Below are 12,850 nucleotides of genomic sequence, written 5' to 3'. Positions count from 1 at the left end.
CGGCCGCCCGCGCCCCCGCAACCCCGCGTCCCCGCCCTGCGCCGACGCCCGGTCCCAGGCGGCCCGTGTCTTCTGCTCTCCGCGCGCGCGTCTCTCCCGCGCTCCTCTCTCCGCGTCTCGCGGTCTCTGCTCGGCCCCCCTCTCTGCGTCCCCGGCTGTCCCTCCGTCTCCGGGTCTCTCTGTCCCGGGCTCGCAGTGACTCTCGCTCCGTCCCCCGGGCCCCCGGGCTTTGCCCCCCCCCCGCCGGCCCCGCCCCCCGCCCCGGAGCCCGCTCCCCAGGACGCCGCGGGGGCCATGGCTGCGGGATCCGAACTTTAAACACTTCTCGCCGACCCGAGCGGAGGCGCAAACCCCAGAAAGTGAGTGAGCGCCGCGGGCCGGCGCGGGGGCGGGAGGTGCTCCCGAGGGACCTTCGGAGCCTGGCCGCCGAGCCCGGGCGGGGAAGGCGGGAGGGGTCGGCGGCGGAGGTGGCCGGGGTGGGGGGCAGCGCCCAGCTCTGGGGGAGAGGGGAAGGGGGTGGGGGACACGGCTGGAGGTGTGCGCGCTCGGGACAGGGGCCCGGGACGCGGGGGGCAGAGGAGAGCGTGAGAGGTGCGGCCCGCAGAGACTGGGGTCTCTTTGGGAACTGAGGCGGACGGCACAGCTGAGGGGGGTCTGGACATTCGGGACTGGAATCCTGGGAGGTTTTAGAGGCAAGGACTGAGGGCTTGCAATTTGGGACCTGGGGGTTCAGAGCTAAGACACTGGCTATTCGGGGTTGAGAGGCGACTGGGGCTGGAGCCAGTATGTGGTGTGGACCTGTGGGGCTATGATCAGTATGAAGGTTTAGCGGGGGGTGGGGGGGAAGGGGGGTGCTGGAAAGTCTGGATTTGGAGCTGGAGTTCAAGGCTGAGGGTCTGGATATTTAGCTCTGGATATTTGGGGTCTGGATATTTGGTGTAAGGGGGTCACAGGGCCTGTGGGAAGGACATTTGGGCCAGTAAATGGGTCTGCACACTTCGGGGGCTGGGAGCTCAGGTCTAGCCCTGACCTTCCAGAGCCTGCGTCCTTCTAGGGACAGGTGGCCAGTATGCTGCATGCCTTTTCTGTCATTCCACGACCATCCCAGGGCCATGCTGGGCCATCGCTGCCTTCTCTTCCCTGGCTGGGTCTCTCCTTACTGTGTTTCTGTCTCTTCTAGCATCTCTGGGTCCACCTCTAACTCTCCAAGAATCTGTCTCTCTGACTCTTTATCTCTGTCTTTTGGAGCATCTCTCTCTTCCTCTTTGGGTCCAACTCTTGGACTATCTCAGAGTCTCTGTCCTCTCTCCAGGTCTTAGCATCTCTCTGTCTCTGCCTTTCTCTGTCTCTTGCTATCTCTCTCTGTCTCCCCCAGCATCTCTGTCTCTGTCTCCCCCTCACTGGTTTCCGCTCAGATTAAGCCGGGGACCTAATTCCAGGCCCAGGATCGAATTTTCTGGCAACAAAGGGAAATAGCGAATCGATCGGTCGCTCCGGAGATTAAGAGACAAGCGGCGCGCGGATCTATCACGGCTAAACGGCCCCCCCGCCCGCTCCCCCTGCCCGGCCGGCCCGCCGAGGCCCAGACGCGCTCCGCATCGCCAAGCAGCCTCAGGAGCCCGGCTGCCCGGCAGGCCCGGCCAGCCTCGCTGAGCCCGGAGCTGACTGCGTGAGCGAACTGCGTGCCCTGCCCAGGGCCGGAAGGATCCCAGCGCCAGGACTGGCCCCTGGGGAGGGGAGGGGCGGGGAGGGAAGGGAGTGAAACCAAGGCAGCAAGCCACCCTGAAGAGCCATGCCACACACACCTGTGGCCTCAGGTAACACCGCTCACACCTGTGCATCAACACACCTGTCACATTAGCGTGTCCCCTTCAGTTCCCCACGTCTGGACCTCCAGGTAATGTTACTGTCCTTCTGCCTGTCCCCTGCAGGTAATCTGTCCTCTTCATCCATCCCTGTAGGGATCACCTGTTTCCTCTCCCCTACTTTTACAGGTAACACGTGTCCCTTGAAACCTGCCCCAAAGGTGCCCATGATCTCTCTGGTAACACGTGTCCTCTCTTACCTGCGTCTCCAGGTAACACCTGTTCTCCAAAATCTGCCCTTTCCGTTTGAGTCCCTGCCTCTGTCTCCCGCATGCCACACTGTCCCCTTCCTACCTGCACCTGCATTCCCCCACCCCCCCAAGCTCCAAACTTATTAAACACACTTCTCACACATTCCTATTCACTTCTGCCTCTCCTCAAACAGTACCTGTTCCCCATATCTTCTCTCTCTCTCTTTCACACACACATACACACACACACACACACACACACACACACACTGCCCTTTGCACGTAAGCACTCACCCGTGCATCCTTAGTCTGCCCCTCCCACCTCTCCTGTCCCATAACTTCCCCCTCCCAATGCTAACCTCCTCTGTCCACCCTCATCCCTGTCCTTCAAGAGTCCCTTCCCACGCGTGTGCCACCTGACAACACACCTGCTTCACACCACGCTCTCTGCCCGCACCTCACGCCCTCACACTCTCTCAATCCTTTTACCCAAAGATCCCTACTTCCCGCTGTCTCTTCCACTTGTCAGTTCAGGTGACTCATCCCAGACGACAGGTGCACCCACCTACCCGCACCTGTCTCCTCACCTCGGCCGGCCTGATTGCTCCCACGAGCAACACACCCTGGGTACCCTGTGCACCCTCCTTCCCCGTGTCCCTCCCCTGCTGTGATGTCTCCTACGACAACCAGCCCTTGTCCTCCGAAAGTCACCCGTCTCCCCTCCACACCTGCTGCTCCCGTTATGTCTGCCTCCTCACTATCTCTCCCTCCGCTTCTCTTTGTCTCCCACAACACGGCTTCTACGTACACATTTGGGCAGGGAATCTGTCCTTGGCCTTGGGTGTCTGCCTGGGTACCTGTGTCCCCACACCTGTCCCTCAGGCACTACCTGCTTCTCTTCTTTACCCACGTGAGCAATTTCCCAGGTTTCCCACGCCCTCCTTCCTGCACGAGGTCACCCCAGGGTCCCTCCGTACCTGCCCCTTCCTCATCGTTCGGCCACAGCATCACCGGCTCCAGTATCATGTCCGCTCGCTCCTGCAGCAAACACGTACTGAGACTCCCACACCTGTCGCCTCCTTCATCTCTCTCTGCTTTTCATGTCTTCACATGGGTCTCTGCCATACCCCTGGCCGCCCCAGCCTGTCCACAAGGGGAATGCCTGCTCCTGACCACATTCTTGCCCCAACTTCGAGTCCCCTTCTTCCCTCTCACTGACATCCATGTACCTCTTGTCGTTTCATAGCTTTTTCTTTTATTTTTTAAATGTTTTTAAAAATTTTATTTTTGAGAGACAGAGACAGAGCACGAGTGGGGAAGGGGCAGAGGGAAAGAGAGACACAGAACCCAAAGCTGGCTTCAGGCTCTGAGCAGTTAGCACAGAGCCCCATGTGGGGCTCGAACTCACGAACCTTGAGATCATGACCTGAGCCGAAGTCACTTTACCGACTGAAGCACCCAGGCGTCCTGATTTTTCTTTAAAAAAAAAAAAAGCTCCACGCCCAATGTGGGACTTGAACACAGGACCCTGAGATCAAGAGTCTTACACTGTACCTACTGAGCCAGCCAGGCACCCACCCCCACCCCCCAGCTTTTTCAGACATTGTGTACGCACCCGCCCCTCTCAGCCATCTCATCTCAGCTGCACTGTTCATGCAACCTGTCACCGAGCCTAACCTTCAGATCCCTCACACCTGTCTCCAGCCTGCCCCCCTCTGGAAATACCTGTCCCTTCTCACAGAACATGTCACCAGCCATGTATCTCCTCCAGGAACACCTTCCTTGCTGGGCACGAGTAACACCTGTAGCATTTGCTGAACCCACATGCCATCCACCCACACCGGCCCTCTGCATCAGTTCGGACCCCCCTCAAGCCAGAGGTTCTTCGACTTCAGGGTGCGTGGGAAACAGGGGCTTCTGGAACACAGCCTCCCCTCAGCGGTTCTGGTGCAGCGGGTCTGGGATGGAGCCTGAGACTGCCTTTCTAACAAGCCCCAGGGGCTGCTGGTCCCCGGACCGCTCCTTGAGTAGCACCTACCTATGTGGGCCATGTTCCCAGCTACTGCTGGGTGTGTGTTTTGGGTTTTTGTGTTTTGTTTTTTTTCAATTAAAAAAAAAAAATCTCTGCACCATAATGAGGCTCGAACTCACAACCCGAGACCAAGAGCTGCACGCTCTTCTGACTGAGCCAGCCAGGCACCCCATCCAGCTACTGCTTATTCAGCCTGTCTCGGTGGCAGGCAGTGTTCTCTGTTCTTTCTCACCACAGTCTCCTTTGCTCCTCACAAGGCCCCTGTGAGGCAGGTACTTCCTCTTATCCCCAATTGACGGAGAAGGAAACTGAGCCCAGAGAAATGCAGTGATTTCTTTGCGGTCTCAGGAACGGGTAGTTCTTGGAGGCCAAACGACTGCAGTCATCGGGGGGTCCTTACCTCCCACACCTGCCTTCAGGTGACCTTCCTCCACAAATGTACCTGTCCGCCTTGTCACTTCCGCCACACTTGTTTCTCCATGACCCACCAGGCCTCCTGCTCCCCAGCCTCACCGTCTCCCTCCACCCCTGCCCCCGGACATGCCCCATACACCTGTCTCTTGGACACCCGCTCTCTGGGGCCAAGCTTATCATCCGCGTCCTTACTCCCACCCACCCTCTGAGCTGCCTGGAGCCAGCCCAGCCCCTCCCATCACACTCCCCTTGCCCTGCGGAGCTACCTACCTGTCTCTACACACGCTTCTCCCCCAGCCTGATTCCTCTCTGCCCACCCTGCCTTTGCTTCCTCTATTCTGTTTCTGTCTTCGAGTCTGAGTCTCTGTCTCTCTGTGTATCTCTGTCTCTCTCTGTCTCCCTCCCTCTTTGTTCGCTGTGTTTCTCCACCTCTATCTCTCTCCATGTCTCTGTATCTATCCTTATCTCTTTATAGCATCTGATTTTCTTTCTCCGTGTCCTGGACTCTCTGTCTGTCTTTTTCTCATTCTGTCTCCTCTCTCCTCTTCTTTCCCTGTCCCTTGTTCTCTCCTCGGACAGTACAGGTTTGGGGGGGTTTGAAGTCATGCTGACCCACGTTTGAGTCCAGGCCTCGCCGCTCACCCTCGTGGGACTTTGGCCAAGTTACTTTCCCTCTCTCAGCCTCAGTTTCCACATCTGTGAAATGGGCATCCCGGCAGTTGCTACCTCCCAGGTTGTGTGGTGAGGATGGGGTGGTGAAGGCCAGGGGCCACATAGGGGCTGATCTTCCCTCCGTGGCTCCCTCTCTGTTCCCATCTCTTCCTAAGGGCCGCGGCCCCACCTGGCTGTCAGCGGGAGTACGTGTGGTGGGGGAATAGAGAGAGAGATGGGCAGAGGCGTCCAGGCCAGGGCCTGGGCATGGGACCCGGTGTGGGGCTGGGGACAGGGATCGATCCGCCTCGGCGGCAGTGCACGGGCCAGGATTGCATCTTGTCACAATAATTTATTGCTCTCATCCCGTCTGATCGATGGAGCTGAATTAGCACCGTGCGATGCCCCTGGAGCCCCGAGCCTCCCCCAGCCTGGCCGGACCCTGGCCCTTCTCTGTCCCTTGTGGGACCCCCTGAAGCCCAGGCACCCGGCTCCCACTGGCCCGGGCCCTGCACCTGGCCCCAGGCTCTGGCCCTGTCCTCTGTTCCGTTTCCCTGTCCCCCTACCCCCCTTCCCTTTTTGCCTCTGTGTTTGCCTTCCTGGGTCTTTGACCCCATTCATCTGTTCCTCATTTTCTCTGACCCTCAGTCACTCCTCCCCATTTTTGTTCCTCATCGGTTTCTCTGTCCCCCTCTACTCCTCTGTCCCAGGCCCCCATCTGCTTGTACCCCCTGTCTCCATCCCTCAGTGTTCCTGTCCCCCCGTCTCTGCGCCCCCTGACCTCCTTCATCTCTGCTCCTTGGTCTCTGGCTTTCTGTCCCTTTGACTCCCTGTCTGTTCCTCTGTTTCCCTGCCTTGCTTCCTTTGACCTGAATTTCATTTAAACCCCGTTTCCTGAGCACATACTTGGTGCCAAGCCCCACGAACAGGACACGCGGTGCCCCCGCCCCTGCCTCTTGGCCATCACAGCCCAGAAGGGCTCTCTTGGACTTGGGCCACTGGGATTCAGTGGCCACGCTTGCCTTCAGCTTTCTGTCCCTCCACCCCTCCAGCACCACCGGAGCACAGTCCTATGCCTGCACGTCCCTCACTGTCTCTGATACAAGGCAGTCGGGGTGGGGCCTGGGGTGTGGGGATGAGACAGGGGAGGGAGCCGGGACTGAGGAGTCTGGGGAAGAGGTTGGGGTTCAGAAACAGGCAGCAGGTGGGACCTGGTCAGATGGAGGTGAGAAGCAGGGGCAGGGTGGGTTTGGGAGTTGGGGTGGTAGCCAGGAGCTGGGTCAGTGCCCCCCCCCGGACGCTGAGCCCCCAAGGACCGCAGCTGGGCATTGTGCTGGCCATGAAACCATACTTGTGCCCCTCCCCCCCCCCGCTCCTGCCTCCTCTGCCCCTGCAGCCCCTGCCCTCCTGGCCCACCCCTTTCCCTCTGCCCTAATCCCTCAATTTTCCGCATCTCTGCCCCTCCTCTCCTTCCTCCCTAACGGGGTCCCTCCTTGCAACAGCTTTCTTCCTGACCTCTGGCTCCCTAATTCACTTTGTCCAAGCAGCTCTGACTCGCTCCCCTTTTCCGGATTTCCCTAACTCATCCCATCCCCCCCCCCCCCTTCAGGGTCTTGTTCCTTCCTCATCTTTGCAGGACTCTCTGATCTTTTCTCTGTGTCTCTCCCATCTCTGTCCCCGTCTGTCTCCCGGTAGGTATTGCGTTGTGCTTGTCTCTGTCCCCCACCCTCCCTCTCTGGGTATCTCTCCTTCTCCCTGTCCCCCCCCCCCGTCACCCCCTCCCAGTGCTTCCTCCATCTCTTGGGGTCTCTGAGGGAAAAGGCAGGGGGTAGGGAAGCAGCCTGAGCTCTGGGTCCACATCCGTGGTTGCGCCTCCGCCCTCCGTCTCCCCTCCCCCAGTGCTGTTTGGTAGGCGGGGTGCGTGGCACTGCGGCTCCCACCTCCCCGGGGACGCTCTCCCCCCTACCCTCCAACTGACACGGTTCCGCGTGCTGGCCACAGCCCCAGGGATGTTCGTGCAGAGACTGGGACTCAGGGAGCGAGAGAGACCGAGACCGAGACCCCAGAGACACGAGCTAGAGGGAGAGACAGGGAGAGAGGGTGGGTGTGAGGTCTCCATTGCTGGCCTGTCTTGATGCCTCTCACCTTCCCCAAATTAGTGCCTCAGACACACCTCCTCCGGGCTGGGAGGCTGGTGGCTTGTTTGTCTGCCAGCCTGTCCTTCTAAGACAGCATAACCTCAGTAGAGATGTGACCAGTGTGTGTGCCCGCGTGTGTGCATGCGTGTGCACACGTGCAAGCTACTACAACTGTGTGTGTGACACTGCGTGGGGGGGCGGGCTTGACTGTCTTTTCACGTGGCTGTGACTTGTGTTGCAGTACATGTGGACATGACCTGTGGGGACGTGTGTGTCCCCGGGCACAGGTGACTAAGTGTGGGGGCAGGAGCCCCTGGGGCTGGGAGAAGCCGTCCGAGCCGTGTCTGTGAGCCCTTGCGTGACTGTGTGTGATGCTCAGCTGTGAGCACCTTGTGGTATGACTGTCCCCAACTCTGGAGTTGTGCCGTGTCTGGACTTCCCAAGCTGGTTGGCGTGTCCGAGTGACCGGGACAGCCCATGCCTCTGAAGGCGAGGAGACGAGAAGGCTTGGTCCAGGGGAGGATGGGGGAGGGACAAGTGGGTGCCACCCCAGGAGCCGGGCTGGTGAGTGTGGGTGTGAGAGACACAGTGAAGGAGCAGCTGTGGGCTGTGGTCTCAACTCCCGTCCCCCTCCCCCCCCCCCGCCCCGTGCGTCAAAACGGGTCGTGTGAGCCTGTGTGGCGGTGTGTTTTGTGTTAAGGAGTTGCTGTTGTGTCTCTGAGCCTGTGGGCTTGTGTCCGAGTCTGAGAGCAGACATGAGGCGGTCTGTGTGTGCCCTGAAGAGCGTTGAAGGCTCTGTGCACTTGGGATCGTGTATTTACGCGTGACTGTTTGGTGCGTGTGTGCCCTTCTTTTGTGAGCCGGTGCCCCAGCATACGTGGGGCCGTGTGGCTGGTGGCGCGTGGACACCGACGTGTGTGCTGCTGCTGTGTGTGTTTTGCGTATTCTGTGGGTCTCTGTGTCATGGGAGCCTGCATGCTTCTGTCGCTGTTTTGTGTGCCCGTGTGGGGATGAGCTAGCTCTCAGATGAGCCAGCCTGTTGTGGGGATGACAGCGTGCGGCCTTGAGAGAAGTAGTGAGCAGTGTGTGTGTGTGTGTGTGTGTGTGTGTATGCATGCGTGCACATGTACCTATGCACGCACACACACCCAGCACAGAGACACCCCCCAGGGTCAGGCTGGAACATTTGGCTGATGTAGGGGTGGGAGTGGGGTGACCTTGGGGACTGGGGGGGGGGCAAGTCCAGGCAGGAAAGCCCCTGTCACCTTGCTGACCTGGTCCTCCCCGGGATAGCCCCAGAGGTCTGCTTGCTGCCTGCAGTGAGACTGCCCTTGAACCTGTGTGCACACAGATGTGGACAGGTGCGTGTGAGAGCGTGCGCACACATAGTGTGCGACGGCAGACAGCTGGGCTGGGAGCAGCCTGACGGGACAGGGTGCGTGGCGTGCAAAGTGTGCCAACTGGCGGGGGCCTAGGGAGGCTGTGCAGGAGTCTGTTGTGTGTCTGTTGTGTGCACAGATGTGTCCTGCGTGGGCGTGTGGCATGAGGAGGGGGATGTCCCCGGGGTGGGTGCAGACAGAGAGTCGGGTGTGTGTGTGTGTCCAGGCGTGATGTGTGTGCCTGTGTGTGTGCGCGTGCGGGGGCGGCGGTGGGAGAAGGGTCTTGGGCCGCGTCTCTCTCCTCTTTAGACAGAGCCCCGGAGAAGATATGAAATTTAAAAAAAAAATCAATTTTCATTCCACTTGTGCAGATTGTGTTAAGGGGAGGGGGTGCCGGGTGAGGGATGAAGGGGCTGGGGGGGGCGGGCTGAGGCCCGAGGCGGCTCCCGAAGCGGCGGCCGGAGCAGCTTAGAGAAATCAAAACAACTGGTTAAACCCCAGCCCAGGGGGCCGGGGTGATGGGGGGCGAGGAGACAAGAGGCGAAGAGAGATGTGGAGAGGCAGAGACGCCCAGAGACAGAGATGCCCCAAGACCGAGACAAGAGACCCAGACCCTCAGAGACAGAGATACTCGGAGCTACAGGCAGACAGAGAGACGGAAGGACAGAGAGCTCCGTGAGAGACCCCGCCAGCCCCTGGGCCTGAAGGAGGCCGGAAGCCCCATCTGCAGAGAGAAGGCGGCAGACGTAGGCCTGAGCCCGGGCCCACTTGACACACGCAGACGCGCCGGAGAAGCACAGAGGGCCGGGTGGACAGACAGCTGGACGGATGGCGGCTTCACCTCCCAGTGCCCACCTCAGCCCGACACGGCCTGTCACCCAGTTGGCTTTTGGGTGCGAGCGTGCTGCTTTGTGGGCTGGTGCGTGTGCGTGTGCACGTGCGCGTGTGTGATCTCAGTGGCTGGGTTGGTGCCACATGTGCATCTGTCACCACGTGGGTGTGGGAGCACACGTGCACCCAGGGTCTCCGGGGCTTGCCTGTGTGACACTGTGTACTTTTATGTCCCCTGTGTTTGACTAGCTTGGACCCTTGGTGCGTCACTGTGCATTTGTGATTGGGTATTTCTGCCCACGATTGTGTATCTTTGTTTCTGTGTGCAATGAAATTGGTGTGTTTATCTCTAGACGGGTGCGTGTTTCTCTGTGAATCTCCGTGACCATCATGATGTGTGTGTGTTTGTGTGACTGTCACGAGCTGTGTGACTATTTTGACCTGCGTGTCTGTGTGTTGTGGGTGACACGGGGGTATGCGTGCCGGGGGTGCGGTGTGGGTCTGTATGGAGTGTGGTGGTACAATTTTCCTGATGTGTGCGTCATGTGTGGGTGTGCGGTGTGTGGCAGTGGGTGTGTCACGGGGTTGACAGTGTGTCTGTGTGCTGTGTGGGGCAGCATTGGATGTGTGACTCTGTTGGCCTTTGTGCGGTGTGCCATGCACGACAGCCTGGTTGTTGACAGTGTGTGATGTGTTGTGTGACGGCGTGGTGTGTGTGTGACCCTGTGGACCTACGTCAGTGTGGGCTGTTGTGTGTGTGGGTGGTGTGGTGTGTGTGGTTTGGTCGATGCGTGTCTGTGTGGTGTGTGTGTGTGTGTGTGTGCGCGCGCGCACCCTCACGCCTGGGCTGGATTGTGGGTCTGTGTGACTGCTTGGCGAGGGGAGGAGGGAGGCAGCATCTGCCTGCCCAGCCCCTCTCCACACTGCTACACGCACACGCACACACACACTCCGTGTCATGCTGCAGGCGGTGGAGATGGGGGGCGGGGGGGGGTGGAGGAAGCAAAATAAAATTAAAAATTAAAGCTTGCCCGGAGTCCCCATCGGCGCGGCGCGGACCAGCAGGGCGGGGCAGGGGGCTGCAGCAGCTCCCCCTCCACAGCTACCGGGTCTGGGGCCGGCTGTCCGTCTGTCCAGCGTCCTAACAGGGCCCCTGCCTGGCCCTGCAGCCCCAGCCCCGCAGGCCCGTTCCTTCCACCGGTCGATCAGCGATCAATGGGGCCAGGGGGGCGCCAGGGGCAGGGCGAGATCAAAGGGACCTCAAGAGACGGACACTGGGACGGAAACAGAGACGCAGAGACAGTGATAGAGACAGAGATGGAGAGACAAGGATGTAGGGAGGAGAGATGTGGAGACTCAGAGACATAAAAGAGCTGTGTGGAGACAGGGAGATGTGGGGACCCAGAGAGAGACATGGGGACCCTGAGATGTGGCACTGTGGACCCTGACAGTCAGGGCAGGGACCCAGTCCCCGTGGGCCCGACCAGACAGAGATGGGGACAGAGAAGGGGCAGGCAGAGATGGCGAGACGGCAGAGACGCGCGAGAGATGCGGGGGGGAGCGTGGGAGCAGGGCCCGGAGCGCCGATCCCACGGCTCCTCGTTATAACGTGTCCGGAGGAGGCGGCGGGGAGTTGAAAGCGTCGGGAAGAGAAATCAAAACCAACACGGAAATGAGAGGGGCCAATGGGGGTGGGGGCGGGGGCGGAGGCAGGAGGGAGGGGGACCCGGAGAGGCAGAGCGAGAGGGAGGTGGGAGAGAGGTGGCCGGCGAGGTGCGGAGCCTGGAGCCGGGAGGGAGATGGGGAGACTGAGGCGGGACGGGCTGGGGGGGGGCCCAGCAGGGGTGGCGGCCAGCTGGGGAGAGGGGAGAGCTGGCAGAAGAGGGGACGGTTTGGATGGGGCGCGGGGAAGCCAGAGATCGGAGAGACCCGAGGGAGGNGTGGCGGCCAGCTGGGGAGAGGGGAGAGCTGGCAGAAGAGGGGACGGTTTGGATGGGGCGCGGGGAAGCCAGAGATCGGAGAGACCCGAGGGAGGTGGGGGGGCAGGGGTTGGGGAGAGTGGGTGGAGAAGGATGGGAGGAGACCCCCGGGTTGAGGAAGACAAGGGAAGAGAGAGAAGAGAGATGAACGGAAAAGATGATGGGGAGACAGAGAAGGGGGGAGAGAGGAGTGCGGAGAGGGGTGGGGAGAGACAGGGAGGGAGAGCAACAGAGAAAGTTGGGGAGATTGGACGGGAGACGGAGGGGGCGTGGGGGCAGAGTGGCGGCAGGCGGGGGGGGGGCCCTGAGTGCCGGAGAGGACCGTGTGGGAGAGACACAGTGGACGCTGGGTGGTGGGGGGCCTCCTGGGTGCCCGTGGGGACCCGACAGGTCCGGAGGGAACAGGCCATTTGCCAACTCTTGTCTGCTGTCCGAGGGGTGAGGGGGGGCTCGTGGGGAGCAGAGCGGCTGTGCGGGATCTTTGGGGAGAGCAGTGTCCGAGAGGAACGCTGTGTTTGAGAGCACGTCATGGGGGTGAGGTGCTGGGGGGGGTCTGAACGAGCAGGTCTGAGAAAAGTGCTCTGTCTGAAAGGTGAGGTCTCAAAGGGTGGGGTGGGGAGGGGCTGAGAAGCATGGAAGGGGGAGGATGTGTGTGAGGGGTGGGTGTCTGACAGGAACAGATGTCTAAGGGTATGGATGTGGGGGGGTGTCTGGTAGTGGGGGTGCTGAGGGGGAGGGGCTGTCAGAAGGGCGAAGGTTCGGAGGGACGGGTGAGGAGGGGATGCAGCATCTCAGGGAGAATGGGGTATTTGAGGAGAGGGGTGTCTGAAGTAGAGGTCAGAGAGAGAGGACCTGAGGGGGAGGCATGTCCAGGGAAGAAGGGGTGTCTGAGGGGGGAAATATGTCTGAGGGGGGATGTCTGCAGGAGGAGGCAGATGTACAGGGGCACGGGTGTCTGAGGGGGGAGGCATATCCAGGGAGGAGGTGGTGTGTGAGGGGTGCTTTTTGGGAGAGGCAGGTCTAAGGGGAAGGAGTGTCTAAGGAGGTTGTCTAAAGGGGAGGCACATCCAAGGAAGAAGGGTGTCTGAGGGGGGCTGTGGGGTGAGAGGAGGCAGATCTAGGGGGAAGGGGTGTCTGAGGGGGCCTTTCTGGAGGGGAGGCAGATCTAGAGGGAAGTGTGGGGGGAGGCAGATCTAGGGGGAAGGGGTGTCTGTCTGAGGGAGCTGTCCAGGCTGGAGAAGGCAGGTGCAAGTGCTAGGGGTCTGAGGTCAGGGAGGAGCATCTGTGGGGTCCCTCCTGCAGGGTGCTGGGGTCTGCTCTGAGGGGGGGGCGGGCCCATTCTGGCGCTCTCTGGGCCGGCAGATGAAAGC

At 60.5% G+C, this 12,850-nt stretch overlaps 1 protein-coding gene across 1 annotated transcript in view; it reads left to right on the top strand.

Moving 5' to 3' along the window:
• Nucleotides 1-349: 349 nt before the first annotated feature.
• ERFL (ETS repressor factor like) overlaps nt 350-12,850 on the top strand; it is an 18,646-nt gene continuing 6,145 nt past the window's right edge. The window contains exon 1 of the mRNA XM_039249647.1: nt 350-359. The gene's annotated coding sequence lies outside the window, so the exon portion shown is untranslated. The remainder of the gene's footprint in view (nt 360-12,850) is intronic.

This window comes from Hyaena hyaena, unplaced genomic scaffold (assembly GCF_003009895.1).
Source record: "Hyaena hyaena isolate Hyena2069 unplaced genomic scaffold, ASM300989v1 scaffold_9, whole genome shotgun sequence".
Taxonomy (NCBI): domain Eukaryota; kingdom Metazoa; phylum Chordata; class Mammalia; order Carnivora; family Hyaenidae; genus Hyaena; species Hyaena hyaena.
Note: the sequence above shows the minus strand (reverse complement) of the source record. Positions and strands in the feature narration are given on the sequence as shown.